Source organism: Coffea arabica, chromosome 10c, assembly GCF_036785885.1.
Source record: "Coffea arabica cultivar ET-39 chromosome 10c, Coffea Arabica ET-39 HiFi, whole genome shotgun sequence".
NCBI classification, from domain to species: Eukaryota; Viridiplantae; Streptophyta; class Magnoliopsida; order Gentianales; family Rubiaceae; genus Coffea; species Coffea arabica.
The window spans coordinates 51,911,952-51,930,151 of NC_092329.1; the positions used below are offsets into that span (position 1 = coordinate 51,911,952).

At 35.5% G+C, this 18,200-nt stretch overlaps 1 pseudogene; it reads left to right on the forward strand.

The window, feature by feature from the left end:
• Nucleotides 1-461: 461 nt before the first annotated feature.
• Nucleotides 462-12,601, forward strand: LOC113714226 ((+)-neomenthol dehydrogenase-like; annotated as a pseudogene).
• Nucleotides 12,602-18,200: the final 5,599 nt, after the last annotated feature.

Here is an 18,200-nt window from a genome sequence, read left to right on the forward strand (position 1 = left end):
GGAATGTGATTGATCACCATAATGGTACGAGTTCTGGAAGTAAATGGCAATCAGGTTGCGTACTATGGAGGTAGTGGAGGAGAAGGAGGGGGTGGCGGCGGTGGCGGTGGCAGTAGAGGTGGAGGTGGAGGCGGTGGAAGTGGTAGTGGTGGAGGGAGAGGTGGTGGAAGGAGGAAAAGGAGAGGAAAACATACATGCGGTAGAAGAAGAGGTAGTGGTGGCGGAGGTGCTGGCAGTGGTGGCGGTGGAGATGGACGTGGAGGTGCGGGTAGGGGTGGAAAAGGAGGCGGTGGTGGTGGAAATAGTGGAGGCCATGGTTGGGGAAGTGGGAGTGGTGGTGGTGGCGGCGACAGTAGTGGAGGAGGAGGAGGAGGTGGTGGTGGTGGTGGAGGGGGTGAAGGAGGCGGTTGGGGATAGGGAGGTGCAGGAGGAAGAAACCAAGGTGGGTGTTAGGGATGGGGATGTGGTGGAAATCAACCTCCACCAAGTAAATGAGCCCTAAAACTGGATTTAGCATTTGCAAGCGCCTAAGAAATCCAGAGATTGGGAAAAAAATTTTGGGGTTGCAAAAAGGCAGAGGGAAGAAGGAGAAGAATGTTGGTTTTCGTCCGTTGCAATAATTTTTGTTCCGTTAAAAAATGGCTCCATTTGGTTAAATCCATTTTTTGTTGGGTTTACAGTTGGGTCTAACACCAATTTCTTCATTTCCCGTCAATTGTCCTTAATTGGTCAAAATTACGTAACTTTGAGGATGAAATGTGTTTTGGGTGAAACTTTGAGGATGAAATTAGTCAACAGCCCAAACTTTGAGAATGAAAAGTGCATTTTTCCCTTTAAGAAATGGCTTCAATTTGGATGAAACAAATCAGGCTCACATCACATGTTTAATTTTTAGGGTAAAAATGACAAGCCACCTCATTCTTAACCAGAAATGTGAGGAACTAACAGCACAAAACTGCACCAACTACATTAGCTTTTCAACCTTGAGCACTTACACCGGACTTGGCTTCAAGCACCTAGCAATCAAAACCAAATTCCACTTTCTAAAGTGGGAGCTTTTTAATTCAAGATTTTCTATTTATAATTCCTTTACACTTACCATTCAACTCAACCCTTGCCCCCGACACGCCCACTAATATGTTAAAAGTCATGAAAGTACAAACTTTGATGTATTCAAAATCTCACAAATGGACTAAACTCCTGTTAACAGAATTCGACTTATATTTGTAATCATGGTCAAAGTGATGAATTGTATTATGTACTTGGCTCTCATACAAAAAAGCTAATATCAAATCACCTATAGGCACATATATATGCCTCCTCTGACAAATCATTGGGGCAGACACATTTATTTTTAAAAATCTACTACTTAGAACGTACACCTATTTTCTCTTTTTTTTTTTCCTCAGTGAGTGTACATCTAAGGTAGAAACAATTTCTGAGGCGGAACATTTTTTTTTTTTTTTGTGAAATCTTTATACCCACAGTTAAAGTTTCGCTTTGGCCAGTGAGGCACGTGGCACTACTGGATTACATGTAATTCCACCCCTGGAATCGAAAAGCCAAAGGTTTCTGTAGGACTTAACATATCCTATTCTTGATCAACTTGGTCGTGGAAAGCCGGAAACATACTGACTCGTGACAGTGATTGGAATCGAATTTATCTAAATTTTTTCTACAAACAAATAGAAAAAAAAGACTTGGTAAGTCTAAATCATCTAGTGTTGCTTCTCTGGCCAAATTCGTTAAGATTCAGTTTGGAAGACTTGATATCCAGACATGCGAGTTGGGATTTGCAAATAAATTACTATGGTGAAGAGGAATGGTTGAAGCCCTTCTTCTTCTTCTTCTCCATCTGTCACCATCGCCAAGATTTGTTAAAATTTGCTTCTATCTCTTTTTCAAATGGAAGTCGGTAATATTTCTTCATCAAAGCATCTTCAGGAGTTGAATGTCATTTACAAATAAATATCTTATGTTATTTGTAAACTACTGAACACGAAACTTATAGTTCCTTCAACTGAAGATTCAACCTAACCTTAAAAATCTATACCCCCTTTGTGATAACAAATCCAAGAGCCTTTATGTTTCACAGTATAGATAGTAGCACCTATGGCTTTTTTTTTTTTTTTTCCTTTTTGTCTCCTGTTATTTTACGTTATTAATAATGTGACTTCAGAAGCAACTCATTTGATTTTTCTCAACACCTGTTAGAATACTCCGAAATGGATGTGCTAAAGGAGTAATTTAGCGATGTCGATAACCTAGCAGAAGAAAAAGTAGTTTAGGTGCTGACGAATGTCTAAAACACTTGAAAGAGAGAGCCCTCAAAGTCAATTGCCGGCCTGTTGCATATACACAGTTTCGATAGCAGCCATGAATACACTAAGAAAAATAACTGCAAAGATCAAAGTAAGAAAAATAAGACAAACTTTGGGAAAGAGATAAAAGTTTTGAAGCAAAAGATACTGGAAGCAAAAAAGGGGAAGTATGAGGAGAACATGGGGGTCATTGCTGAGTTGAAGTTGAAGCTAAGTCAGGCTTACAAACAGGAGGAGATATATTGGGCACAAAAGGCAAGATGCAGATGGCTGAGAGAGGGAGATAAAAATACAGCTTTTTTCCATGCAGGGATGAGAACTAGGAGGCAAAGGAATAGAATATCAGGCCTGCAAAAGGAAGATGGGAAATGGTGTGAGACAGAACAAGAGATAAAGGTGGAAATATGCAATTTTTACAAGGCAATGTACACATCTTCTAAGCCGGATGACTTTGAAGCAGTTATTGAAGGAGTCCCTTGTACAGTCACAATGGAGATGAATGAAATGCTGATTAAACCAGTGGATGAAAAGGAAGTGAAGGCTGCATTATTCTCTATGCACCCAGATAAAGCTCCAGGTCCTGATGGTATATCCCCTTTCTTCTTCCAAAGATACTAGAATACTTGCAAAAATGACATTGTGATGGCTATTCAAAATTTTCTTTCTGGGGGTTATTTACTAAAAGGTTTGAATGAAACAATAGTGACCCTGATTCTTAAGGTAGAAGCTCCTATAAACCTGTCCCAGTATAGGCCTATATCTTTATGTAACGTCATCTATAGAGTCATTGCAAAGGTGCTGGCAAACAGACTAAAAAGAGTCATCCCAAAATGCATTAGTTATGCCCAATCTACTTTCGTCCCTGGTAGGCACATCCTTGATAATGTTATCTTAGCACAGGAACTGCTGCATTTTATGAAAAATAAGAGAACAGGCAGAAATGGTTTTATGACCCTAAAACTTGATCTATCAAAGGTCTATGACCGAGTAGAATGGCAGTTCTTAGGGAGGATGATGATGAAGATGGGTTTCTGTCCCACTTGGGTAAAATGGATCCTTAACTGTGTCACCACAGTAGCTTATTCCTTTAATGTGAACGGCCAAAAGGTGGGATATGTAAAACCATCCAGGGGCATTAGACAAGAGGATCTCCTTTCCTCTTATTTGTTCCTTATCTGTGCTGAGGGACTGTCCAACTTGATGAACCAAAGACTCAATAGCAAAGCTCTAACAGGAGTCAAAGTGGAGAAGGATTGTCCAAAACTGTCTCATTTATTATTTGCTGATGACTCTCTATTTTGCTCTAAAGCTAGCACACAGGAAGCTAAACAAATGAAAGGGATGTTTGCTGCTCACGAAAAAGCTTTAGCACAGGCCATCAACTATGAGAAGTTTGCAGTTTTCTTTAGTGCAAACACAAACAAAGAGCTAAGAAAGGACATATGTGTTGAGCTGGGAAATATGAAGGAGGCTGCGAGTGGAAAATACCTAGGACTACCTATGTTGATAGGTAGATCAAAGCAACAGGTATTCGGCTATATTAAGCACAAGGTGCAAGACAAGCTATAAGGGTGGAAAAGGAACCTGTTAAGTCACACAGGAAAGGAGATTCTGATCAAGTCTGTGGCAATGGCACTTCCCACGTATACCATGTCATGTTTCAAGCTTCCAAAAGTGCTGTGTAAGGATATAAGTAAGATGATAGCTACATTCTAGTGGGGAGGTGGAGAGAATGAGAGGAAAATGCATTGGACTAGTTGGAACAAGATGTCGCAGGTAAAGGGTAAGAGGGGACTGGGATTTAGAGATTTGGAAAAGTTCAATGAAGCACTCTTAGCCAAGCAACTGTGGAGAATACTCACCAATCCAGATTTGCTTGTGAGTAAGGTAATGAAGGCAAAGTATCTAGCATAACCATAGAACTGGGAAAGAGACACCCCTAGAGCAACTTCTTGGACTTAGAAAAGCATATTTGGAACAAGAAAATTGGTGACAAGAGGGATAGGGAAGAGGGTAGGAAATGGGAAAATAGTTGATATTTGGCAGGATAATTGGATACAAGGGACTGAGGATGGAAGGATTAAAACTAGAAGAGATCCACAGTGCACACTAAGGAAAGTAGATGAACTGATAGCAGATGGAGATTCGAACCAGGAAATACTGAATCACTGGTTTATAGCAGAGGATGTCCAAAAGATCAAGGCTATTCCACTCAGTATAACAGGCTGCCAGGATAGACTGTATTGGCGATACACCAAAGCAAGTGTGTTTACGGTGAAATTTGCCTATGATGTGGCAATGGAAATAAGGCAGCATCGGCACATGGAAAGGCTGAAGGGAGATAGTGGAAGCACGAGCTATGATCAATAGAACTCAAAAATTTGAAAAAGTGTGTGGACCTTACAGATGAAACACAAACTGAAGCACTTCATATGGAGGTGCCTACATCACAGTCTGCCAGTGAATGAACAAATAAAAAGAGAACAGGTAAAGGCAGTCCAATGTGTCGCAGCTGTGGGGAAGAGGTGGAAACAATAGAACATATGCTGTTCTTTTGTGGCACTGCTGAAACCACATAGAAACTAGCACCTCTACAATGGGATGGATTGAAGGAGCTGCGAGGTAATTTTGTAAGATGGTGGGAAGGGATATTAGGAGCAAAAAAAAGGGAACAAGGACAGGAACACAGCACTAACTGTAAATATTCTTTGGCAAATATGGAAGGCAAGGAACAGGAAAGCCTTTGATGAAAAAGAATCAGACCCAAGGAAGACAGTGCAGAAAGCTATAGTAGAATGGGATGAGTATATAGAGGCCCAATAAGATATAGCTGGGGAGTTCATTCAACAAACAACAAACTCAAATAGAGGAGAGAAATGGAGACCACCAACAAGAGCATGATAAAGATAAATTCTGATGCCGCATTCTCACAAAACATGGAGAGAACGGGCATAGGTGTCGTGGCCAGAAATGCAGAAGGAGAGTTGATGAAAGCATAGGCAAGAGCTGAACTCAAACATAGCGAGCCACAGGTGGAGGAAATAGTAGCAATCAGGATGGGAATGCAAATGGTCTGGAAAGCTAACTGGAAGACAGTAGAGTTCTAGTCGGACTGCAAAGAGGTGGTGGACATGATTAACAAGGAAAATGAGCAGCAAACCAGGATAGCTATCATCCTTGAGGACGTTGCAAATATGAGATGTTTGTTTGAACAATGTACTTTCTCTTTTGTTCATAGAACTGGGAATGGCTGTGCACATAGCTTAGCAAAGTTTGCAGTAAAGACAGCAGCCATGAATGCTTATACAAGAATTCATCAAGAAATTCTAAACTTTTCCCTAATTTTAAGGTAATTGGGATTTTCTATGTTATTACTTGGTGTCAAACTCAGTGTCAATCCCATCGATCACGCGAGGGTAAAAGAAATTTAAATAAACAGCATACGACAAATTAAATAAACAGGATTTCTGACATAAATATAGAATTGACATTGAGTTGCTACTGAAATGGTGACAATTGAAAAGAAGTTCAGTTGAAGGGACTGCGGATCTGGAATTAAAGAACATCCCGGATTGTTCACTATTCAAAATATGTCAACGAGGCAGAAGTGGCATGAGTTCGGAACGCAAGGCCCGGAAAACGGCATATATAACATATTTGTCACAAAAATTTTCAATTGGAATTATGCTTGTGGTTTTCTCTTAATGAAGTATTTCGATTCCAAATGATTTCATCCATTATTCATTGCTAGATGCTACAATTTGTTTGATATGCACTGAGCTCAGCAACACTTTCAAGCGTTTTTTTTTTTAACATTTGTTGCTTGGCTTTTATAAATTCTACTGCACCCACGGTAACATACTATATTCAGGACTGTAACAAGGATTTAAATGTAATTCAAGACTAAATTTTACAAATCTCACAAAATTAAAAGAGAAAAATGCTGTATTCTTTGATGAAAAAAAATGAAACATGAAAAGAAAAAAGAAAAGGCTGAGGTAGAGAAAAAGAGAATAAAAAGAGGGGTGGCAATGTCATAGTGAGACTTTGCCTATGGATTATTCCTGCGTCCAATTAAGCCTATTTTAGTCTGGATAATAGTAAGTTAAAAGAAGATAAGTTTAGACGTCATAAAAAAAATGTTGAAGACCTGAAGTTTGAGAGAAAGGTATGTTGAGAAAGAAAAAAAAAATGTTACCACCTGGCATATTTCACTTCAGACAAGAAAAGATTACCAAATGATTGACATATTCATTAAACTTGATTGCCAAATCATCCACAATAATTTAAAATTGTGCCATTATAAAATGGCATAAATTTCCAGGCGAAGTCATTGGGTAAATTACTCATAATCCCTCTATGCTTTGCATAATATGCATGGTATAATATGACTTCCCTAAAATTTCAAATATTCACATAACCTCTTATATAAATAACCTAAAATTTTTATATAAAATGGAACATGAATGAAAAATTTTCTCCAATTCTGGTGGTTGATCTAGATGCACTCTAAAATGCATGCTATGAAATTATAATATTCACTTATTATCCTATAATTCTTTATAATTATCCATATAACTCTCCCATAGTTTTACATCAATCTACATACTCTCACTATGATTTTGTACAACCCTTATTGAATTAAGTGTTTGAATAAAGGCAATACTAACATTTAAACTTGCAATGTTACAGAAACCATTTCCTCGTCAAATTTTCGTTTTACATAAAACTACATGATTGTTATGTGATTTTTTTCAAAATCTTAGAAGAGTCATATAATCTTATGCAAAAGTACAAGAAGACCATGAGTACCTGCATAAATTCGCTACTTCACTAATGGGAAAGCATTGATGGAGCCACATGGAAGCAAGTGGGGTTAATTGACCACACTTAAATTTAAAAAAATTAATTTTTAGGTTTAGAAAATTTAGAAATTTTAAATTTGTATCTTATTTGACCACACTAAATTTTAATAGATTCTCTTTTTTATATACATCGATTCCCAAACAATTGAAAATTCATCATGTTATCATCACAAGAATTTTGAATTTATTTCAAGTTATTTATGGACGTTATTTCAAGAATAAATTCTTCCAAAGCTTCCAAAAACAAGAAATGAGCTTTCTTAAGTGGAGTGGGAAAATCGATTCTTTCAAATTTCAAAGTGTCCAAAAATAAGAAATTTTCAAGTGGATGCTAAATTTTTTTATTTATAATACAAAATTAAATTATTATGAATTTTATCTAGGTTTAGAAAATCAAGTTGATGGTAGCTTGCAAACATTCAAAAGCAAGAGCTTCAATTACTTACATTGACAAGCATGTATTCAGCAAAATTGATAATGAATTGATTTTGCAATGTTTTCGGTAGATGAGTGCTCATAGTGCACAACTATAAATATTTTACAGGTCTATTATTTCTAGTGCATGTTTAACTTGCCATTAGAGCATTAATGTAAACCAAATTGTGCTTGACGATTTCCAATAATCTATTAATGAAACTTGCTTTTATAAAAAAATAATATGTATGTAATATTAGTTGCTTTTACTTCTTTATTTTTATATTCTATTTTTTCTTTAAAATGTACTGCCAAAAAATTTTAAATTTTTCTCCAAAAAATTTTATAATTTTCGTGAACATATTTTTCATTCATTTTTTACCTCACATATGTCAAATCGTTACAATATATTTTTCTACAAAGACTCTAAAAGATAACATTCCAAATAGGCTCTAAAGTTGAGTGTACTATTATTTGATCCCACTTACTATGCTGTATTGGCTCCACCCTCAGGGGAAGCCACGTATGCTAATTGTCAAAAAAGAGTACTTATGAGCATAGTTATTAAACCCAACCCGGAAAGGAACACGACGAAAGAGGTGGGTCAACGGGTTACTGTTTGAACTAGTGGATGAGTGGTCCAACCGGTAGGTCACAAAATATACTTAAATACTATGTCTCATAATTTTTAATATGGTTGAAACTATAATAAATTATGTCATAGTAAATGCTCAATTAGTTCAATTTATTATAAAATTATTAATTCTTATAAGAATTAACGAAACCTAAATTTAATTAATAATCCACCAAACTTCAAGTATAAAATTTTATCTAAGTGTAATTATCCAGTTTATCTCCGAATTTTAAGTGCAAAAGGTTATTAAAAATGATATTTGCCTTTAAAATGAATTGTGTAATATGTTATTTTTTATATCCATTTCATAACTTATAAAATTTGAAGAATAATAAAATTTTATTAAAAGATTCCAAACGAATTTTGTTTTGAAAAAAATAAAATAAAAATAAAAATCAAATATATGATATAAGAAGGACCAAACAAGTATAAAATGGATTGTTGGTCCAGTGGTGATTGCACTTTACTTTTATATGTAAGGCCTCAGGTTCAGCCGAATTGACTGGTTGAACCGCCGGTCCGTTAGCAAGTCAACGGATTTATTGCTCAAACAATCCAATTAGTATCTCAGTCCAGTTTCACGACCGGTTCATTGGATTGATCGGTTGAACCGTTAGGCCGGATTGGGTTTAATAACGATGCTTACGAGCACTTATCTTATTGCAACTGTAGAACTGATCGCAACTACAGCTGACAATCCTAAACAACTGAGAAGATTCATTCGGTCGGCAACCGTTTGCATGTATTTGGAAGTACATGGATTTGCCGACTATCTATCCGCATGTTTACGTGCATTCGTGAATTCTTAGTTCCTGTATAAGCTTATCTTACATTCCATATTTCCACATGTGTGTCAGCATTCGGTAACTGAAGAAAAAGCCAAAGAACTCCTGACTCTCTTGTTCAAACATCTTTGCCTCTTTAGCACTCATGGCAGGAGCAACCAATGGTAATGCACAAAAGAGGTACGAGTTATAATTTAAAGAATCCTAGTAAAAGTATCCTAGTCCAGCAATGAGATCCGCCAACCTATTTATAAATAGGTAGATGGCATGTGAAAAAGGGGACTCAACTTGGAATACAACTTTCAATTCAACTTAATTTGGCAAGTCAACATACCGAAGAAGCCAATTGTCTTGTAAAATTTTCTCTCATGTTTAGTGGAGAGAGAGAGAGAAAGAGTAGTGTGCCAAACTTATTTTGTACTATAATCTCTTCATTAATAAAAGAAGAAGTTTTCTTCACAACTTTTCTTACTTTGCATCTGAGTATGCTTAGAGGTGGGAAACAAAACTAAACTGTATTGCAAAAATCTGAAACGATCCTTAAAGTAAGTCATCCTGGTGGTTGGAGACCACAACGCTCAAGTAAGAAGTTCTCCGGGAGGTAGGTAGAGTTTTGTCAAAAATCAGATTTAAGCTATGGAAGCGTGTTGGATCCTTTTCTTTTGTTAATAAAAAATTGTTACTCTAGATATGGTATGCACTATATTCTCTTGAAAAATTTAATGGAAGATATTTCAAACCTGTTTGGTACCGTATCAATAAATATTACACATCCTGATACACTTTAGAAATAAAAATATTTTTTACATCAATAATGATAAATATGAATATCTTGTTAGTCAATCCAAACTTAAACTTTTGACTTAAATTTGGGCACCGAAATGATGAATCAATATAGGATTTATCATTTATATACCTATAGAATAACCTATAAAGTTGAATACTTTGCAACATATATTGATAGTGGATCAAGAACATGCTTATGTAAATCTACATGTTTCCCACCACAATATCATGAAAGCTTACCTGATTGAACAGGTATTGATATTTCTAATAACCCTATTACTTTAAATTTTGGAATAGCTAAACCTCAAATTGCTGAGTATCTATTCGCATGTTTACGTGCATTCGTGAATTCTTAGTTCCTATATAAGCATATCTTACATTCCATATTTCCACATGTGCGTCAGCATTCGGTAACTGAAGAAAAAGCCAAAGAACTCCTGACTCTCTTGTTCAAACATCTTTGCCTCTTTAGCACTCATGGCAGGAGCAACCAATGGTAATGCACAAAAGAGGTACGAGTTATAATTTAAAGAATCCTAGTAAAAGATTGTGGAGACCATTCTTTTCGTTGTAACTTTTTTTTTCCTTTTAATGGCAGATATGCAGTTGTTACAGCAGGTGCAAACAAAGGAATAGGATTTGAAATCTGCAGGCAATTGGCTTCTCAAGGGATCATTGTACTGCTGACTGCTAGAGATAAGAAGAGGGGAGTTAATGCTGTGGAGCTCAAAGAGTCTAATGACTTTTCTGATCAGGATTTGCTCTTTCATCAGCTTGATGTGGAAGACTCTTCCAGTGTGGCCTCCCTAGCTGAATTTGTCAAGACTCAGTTTGGGAGGCTTGATATCTTGGTATTGTTAGAAAATTATAAATTGAGTTATTTTTTTATATTGTTTACTTAATTTAGCTTCTAGTAATTGTTTATCTTGTAGTTCTTTTGGTTTTGTCATTTAACAGTTTCCAATCTTTCAGCGTTACGTTATAACGATCCTACAATAAAGAAAACAAAAGTACAAACATTAGATTGCTGTCACCTTTATCTCTTTTTTTTTATTTAAAATTTTTTTTTTTGAATGGTGTCAGGTGAACAATGCAGGGATTGGTGGATCCCTTGTAGATACTGATGCTCTAAAAGCTGCAACGGCAGCAGCTGGAGGGGTAAGTATGTTGGGCTGCAATACACCTGCAACTGCAAGACAAAAATATATGCAATTTCTTGAATAATCTACTAGCAATCAAGTGAGATTCTTAATGGCCAGGAGTGTTTGAAATTCACATAATTAGTGTAAGTAATCCGACGAAAACAAGTGTTAAGGTTGCTTGCTACAAAACTCCTATTTTAAATCGATTAAAATCTCTTACATTTCAAGTTTGCCAAGCACCAATATTATCACATTCCTCTAAAGTTACAATTAAAAGGGGTTGATAATGATATATAAATACGTTCTCATGCTTGCTTTCGTAGCTTCTTGAGATGCTGCTATCGCAAGTAAATTGAAGTGTTCAGTGCCTATCAATTCATACACATGTGCTATTATATATGTCTTAATGGGCTCACAGGTAAATCAAAAGGTTTCGACATTATTATTAACGCAAAAATATATTTATGCTCTATTTTGTTAGGTTCATGGACAGATTTATTGTCCCATATGGGTTCGATAGACGAAAAAAATTCGGTGTTTAGTTCATAGATAAGGACCCATGACCTAAGGTTGAGTTTCAACTCATGTCAGACTTTTTCAATGCACTCTCCTAGGTTTGTTCCCCTAGTATCTTAGACTCTTGTATATGGGTTTTCATCGTTTTTAATTGAGTAAGGGTATTTATTTATTTTTTTACTTCTTTTAAATTTTTTTTTGGGAGGGCGATAGGGGCTGTATCTGGATTGTGTTGATCATAATAAAATTAATTCTGTATATTAGACTTGGATGTTTATTGCCTTCTTGCGTATATTTGCTCACCTGCACAGGTTGGAGGAACTCACATTAACTGGAAAGCTATATCCACTCACACATACGAGTTAACTCTAGAATGCGTGGAAACAAACTACTATGGTACAAGGAGAATGGTTGAAGCCCTTTTGCCTCTTCTCCAGCTATCCCAATCACCAAGAATTGTAAACGTTTCCTCAACCATGGGGAAATTAAAGGTACCTGAACTCATTTTTTCTGTCTTTGAACTTGGCAAACAATTTTCTTTCTTTTTTTTTTTTTTTACTTCCTGATCATTTCAGTATAAGAACATAGTTGCTTGTACATATCACTGTATTTCAGATGATTTGCAATGAATGGGCCAGCGGAATATTATGTGATGGTGAAAACCTTACGGAAGACAGAGTGGATGAGGTGGTTAATGAGTTTTTGTAAAGGATGTCAAAGCTGGTTCTCAGGAAGCCAAAGGCTGGCCTATAGCTTATTCTGTTTCGAAAGCAGCAATTATAGCATATACGAGAATTCTGGCCAAGAAGTTGCCTAATTTCAAGGTGAATTGTTTTTGTCCTGGCTCCACCAGTACAGATTTGAACTACCGTACTGGCAAACAGATCCCAGCAGAAAGCGCTGAAAGCCCTGTTATGCTAGCTCTGCTGCCTGATGATGGTCCTTCTGGCTTGTTCTTTCTCCACAAGGAAGTAAACGTCTTTCGAATGAAACTGCATCTTTGACAGACAGTTTTTGAAGTCCAAGATCATGTTGCAGTCCGCTGTGTGTGTATGTGTGTTTTTTTTTTTGGGGTAATTGTACCATCCGAATTTCATGGATGATGGCTATTAATTGCTAAATAAAGATTGAGTAAATCTTATATACACTGATAGTTTGTACGCTATCGTACTAAAGATTTTCATAAATGTTTCCTTTAGATGCTTCTTGTATATTTGCTTGTGCTCATACGCTGGCCTGGTCTCTGCACAATATTTTTCTTCCCTTCCTTTTGCACATCATCCCAGGAAGTTTTGTATGGTCAAGCTATAACTAATGAAATCCCTGTGAATTTTTACATTTTTCAATCATTTTTTTACTTCATATACGCTATCATACTAAAAATTTTCATAAAGATTTCCTTTAGATGCTTCTTGTATATTTGCTTGTGCTCATACGCTGGCCTGGTCTCTGCACAATATTTTTCTTCCCTTCCTTTTGCACATCATCCCAGGAAGTTTTGTATGGTCAAGCTATAACTAATGAAATCCCTGTGAATTTTTTCATTTCTCAATCATTTTTTTACTTCATATACATCAAATCGGTACAGTATATATATATATATTGTTAAAACTCAATAGTGTTGGTAACTAAAACTTAGGTATGGGTTTTACATTTTTTTTCTACTCATGCTTCTTGTAAATTTTTTATCACACTCTCTCAATTTATTCTAGTATTTTGTAACCCGTTTTTTTTTCTTATTTCTAACTAAAAATATGAGTTTCATGGGTGAATAAACAGTGACTTCCCACTAAAAAGTTGAGCCTATGACACCCATTAATTCATTCCGATTCACCGAACGATAGGTGTCTTTATCATTAATTTTGAAACTCATTCCTTAGTATTAAATACTTTTTTTTGTACAAGGTTTATTTATTTATTTATTTTTTGTAGTTGGTCGTTGGTCAAAACAATAAGAAGCGTCCAATGTAAACCTTCAAATCAACGATGGAAGTTATGCGTTTGAGAGATTTATACTATTTCAATGAAACCTATTAAAACTTACACCAGTGTTTTTTTTTGTTTTGGTTGTTTATGGTCTTCAGAGGCATATCTGCTGAGGCTATATATTATTACGTCATATATACTCTCAATACCGTCGAAAAGAGCAATTAAATTTGTGTTTAATGCTAAGGGATTGTTTAAAAGAAAAAACAATAACAATAAAACACCAAACACAATCCACATTTTTAATATACCATAGATATGTACAAGAAATCACTTTTTTTTTTTTGATAAAAGAAAATTTCTGAAAATTGTCCGGCACGATTTGAGTATAACCTCCGTAATGGCAGATTAAACATACGCTAGAAATTATAGATATGTAATTTAACAAATATAATAGTTCTGAGAAATTATCTAACAGATCTGAAAAATATAAGAAATTTTGTAATGGTCTTCTAATACATAAATCATTGTAACTCTCTTCTATACATCTTGATTACTAATCAACGTTTTCAATCTCCAATAATGATGGCGAGATATGTCACAATAGATTCAAGATTCAAAAAAATTCAGATCTGATAACCAAATTGGAAAGAAGTTTAGATTTAACCATTAAATAAGGAAAAAAGAAAATCTCCATAGGCGCGTCTAGGAGAATAGAAAATTGTCACTAGGAATCTCTAGAAGAAACAGAAAACTCTCTCTAAGAAAACTTAGGATAGATTTCATTAGAAAAATGAAACAAACAAAATTCATGGGAGGGAAGGCCATTAAAAAGGGGAAAAACAGTAGAGAGAAACCACACGTTTGTTAAATCCTTGGAATAAGATTGTGTACAAATCTTCTACTTTTGTGGATTCAATAGTCATACTTCTTAGAAGTACAACAAATTCCATGCATTTAACGCATGAGAATGCGTAACATCTTTCTCTTACGGACCAATTGTACGCATAATTGTTATAGTCCCTTTATCCTTGGATGACAACTGCTTCTGTATCTTCTTCCCTCATTTCGCATTGGATTCCAAATGAAGGTTGATGTATCAGCAGAATTGTCAAGACTTGTTCAAATTTGTTACACATTTCAACCTTACAATGTATTGCATAATTTTTCAAAGTAACAAGTGTCCCGCTATTTTTAAAGTTAAATTCCTATTTATTATTCAAATCATTTCATTCAAACAAATTTGCACTAACGGCAGAAAATAAATCAAACAAATATGGTACAGATACATATAGATCTGAAATCAATAGATATAACAAATTTAAAAAAAAAATGATATAAGTAAAAATAAAATTGATGCTATTATATATGCCTTTGCTTTGCTTTGTATACCTTCAATTTCCAAAAAATTTGCCACTAATTGGAATCATTATCCCTTACTTTCTTCTGGGATGGAAACTCCATCCTGTTATCAAACTCGCTCTTTTCGGCTAGCCCATGCACCGTATCTTAATCAGTTAATGGGCTTTTGTTCACTGGACTCTTATTAATTGCAGGGCCTTTTTATCTAAATCAATCTGTTTTCTAGCCCAATATAGATATCTTGGCGTTCGTGTCTCAAACATTTTTGGTCCATAAACTGACTCAAACTGTAATCTGTTATTCCGGGCTTGATTGAACCACAAATTTATCTTCCCTCAAAATTTGCTAATCCTGTCACATTTTCCCCGGCACCCGCAAGCTTTTCCATTAAAACTAAGGAGAAAAGTGGTGAATTGTGAAATAACAATTGGGTCTGTATTTGGATTGAAATTTTGTTTAAAAAAATATTAAAAAAATTTATTGCATCAGAAACATGTTTTTTAATCGCTTTTTTGTCTCACATATGTTATATTTTAAAAAGTGTCATTCTAAATATTTTTTTTTCAAATATTCCTCAATCTAAACCGACCCATATTTTTGTTTTAAGTAATCAAAAAAAGCAAGCTTCATATTGTCCCTTTTTCATGTCTGCAATTTTATCTCCCTCCCGTTTATGGAGTCACAATCTTTTTTTTTCTATTTTGTTATATTACGAACTTACCACATAGCTCATTTTATGTATTTAATTTTTGCTCAAGAAAAGAAAATTCATGCTTATATATACATATACATGCATACGAACATACATACATATACATACAAATAGCATTCTTTCTCGTTCACAAGATTCATTAGACTTTTGTATATTCCAATTTCCCAATGTGTTTCCTTATTGAATGACTACTCTTCTCAAACATGCTAACAAAATTCACAATGATTAACCCATGAGGTTGGGACAATTGGTAAGTAGGTTGTTAATACTAAAGGGAGGTCGCAAGTTTGACCTTCGCACGTGGTGCTTTGAAAATTTCTAGATCGGACCTTCACCCTCGAGTAAGAGTCGGACTGCCTGCCGACGCTTCTTAAATCGAATCTGAATTAGTCTCATTGAAGGTGGGAAAATCAAGTGCTCAAAGCAAAAAAAAAAAAAAAAAAAAATCACAATGATTTAGTCACATGCGAAGTACATTAGTTATAGTGTTATACTAACTAACCAAATCCTCATTATGGTGAATTATTCTCTGCCAAGCAGTTACTCATTAGCCACAATTGCAACCTAAATTTGGAAGTTCATCAGTTAAATTAGCTGACATCAGGACATGCACAGATATGTGGTCTGCTAGTATTTATTTCTCAATCAAATGAGTGCAATTTTACTTTTCCAACGAACTATTTCTGATTGATGGATTGAAGGGCACGTTACACTATTAATTTCAACACTTCTTAAAAGTTGAATAGAGGCAAAAAAAAAAAAAAAAAAAAGGGCTATAATCTGATCAATCCGTCCTCCAACCCCACTTCATACACTATTTTCGGTCTTTTTCAACACTTTTGCATGGCATTTTCAACGCATATGCCTGCTCACCAGTCAGTCCATGCATGATTTACACACACAGACACACAACTAACACACACACACACACACAGTGTGACAGAAAATGGATTGTATCCCTTCATCTACAGAAGAGGTCCTCTTACGATATCTATCATCTGCCTGCTCACCAGTCAGTCCATGCATGATTTACACGCACACACACAGTGTGAGTAGAAAATGGAGACAGAGGGACCAGTTGTTTAATTTTCTGAGATAAGTACTTTTTGTCGTTCCGTGTTCAGCGCTAGAAAATGTGTGCGTAGATGACATTCATGTAATCATGATTGGGAAGTTTTTTCTTTTTTTAATGCCTTTTCTTGTTTTTTCTAGGCGTGAGTTTTCTTGACTAATTGATCAGAGGATCCTCGAAATCTGCACGTCACTAAGTAGAGGAAAATGGGGAAAGAGGAAAATCGTCAAATTTTATTACATGCCTAAAAGTATGTTGCGATTATTTCACCAAAAACAAGTGGCTTATGGTGCAATAGTTGACATTATAGATTTTTCTAATTCCTAGACCCGGTTCTAAACTTGCAATCTAGTCCACCGATGACCTAACAGCACTAGCATCTCCATTTATTGTATTTTTACTTTTCTTAATACTTCAAGATTTTGTGACATTCTTTCACAGGTACAACTTTTTAATTCTGTGCTTAATACTGACCATGGAACTGGAGGAGGATAAAATTTTTAATCAAATTCTATTTTCACGGTTGGTTCTCTTTTTTTTTTTTTTTTTTTTTGAGGGGGAGAGGGGCGAGGCCTGGGTACATTAGGACACTGGATCTGCTGCTATTTGGGATTGTACGTAGAAAAGTAAGGTGGGTTGGCTGTCGGTGATTAAGTTAGTTCATTAATCATGACTTTTCTGTCCAATTGCCCCATTCACGTCATAGAAATGAGGGCAAATTAAGTTGTCGGCTCAGTGGTCAAGGAAAGGCTATTAGAATCATTCCGGCGTTGATCGTGATTAGGGAAGAGCTTTTAGAATCATCCTGATAACATAGAAACAAGAACAAAGTAATATCGGTTCAATGGTCAAGGAAACTCTATTAGAATCATCCTGTCGTGAGATTTAGGATTTAAATCTTGTGTCTAGCAGTTTTTAGGAGTGGGAAGAATGTGAAGAAGGGTGGGAGGGTTAAAAAAAAATCAAGGGCAAAGTATTTTTTTGTATAATTCGGCAAATCAAGTGAAAAAAAATTATAAACTAATATTACCAGCTGCTGCAAATCAATATTGAACTAGGCTATTTCAGACTGTAAACAGATGATAAACATCTTTTGAAATGTTTAATTGAAACTGTCAACATGTTGCTGTCTTTTGGACTTGAATTCTGTCCGAGTTCATTCTTTGGCTTAAATTTCGTTCCCGGTTTCCTGCTCCAACAAGGCAACCACAGTTCGAGGTTTATTATCAGGGGCCTATCTTTCGTCTCAAACATGATCAAACAGAATCAGAAACAAACGCATTGATTGGATCTGTCTTTTTGTTGAGGAAAAGAGAAAGGATCTTATGACATGAAAATTATTGATCATAATTGAAAGGCTAGCGTGTGTGTGTCTCTCTAGATTTGTACATTCTTTCGGTTTTCTAAGTTGTATTTTCTGTCTTTTTTTTAGCAGGAAAATTGTTTTCTCATAATATATTATTGGGTGTTAACTTAATTCTTAATACAAAAACATGTGTGCTTTCCATTCTTAAATTTGGACGGTTAAGAATTCAAATTTGGACTTCAATCACTAAGCCATACTGTAAATTTGGTTCAAACTGAAATCCACAAGTTCAAAATTTGTAAGTGGAAGCAAATATTGACGAAATAAGTATACGCAGATAAACCCTTTCGGATGTTACC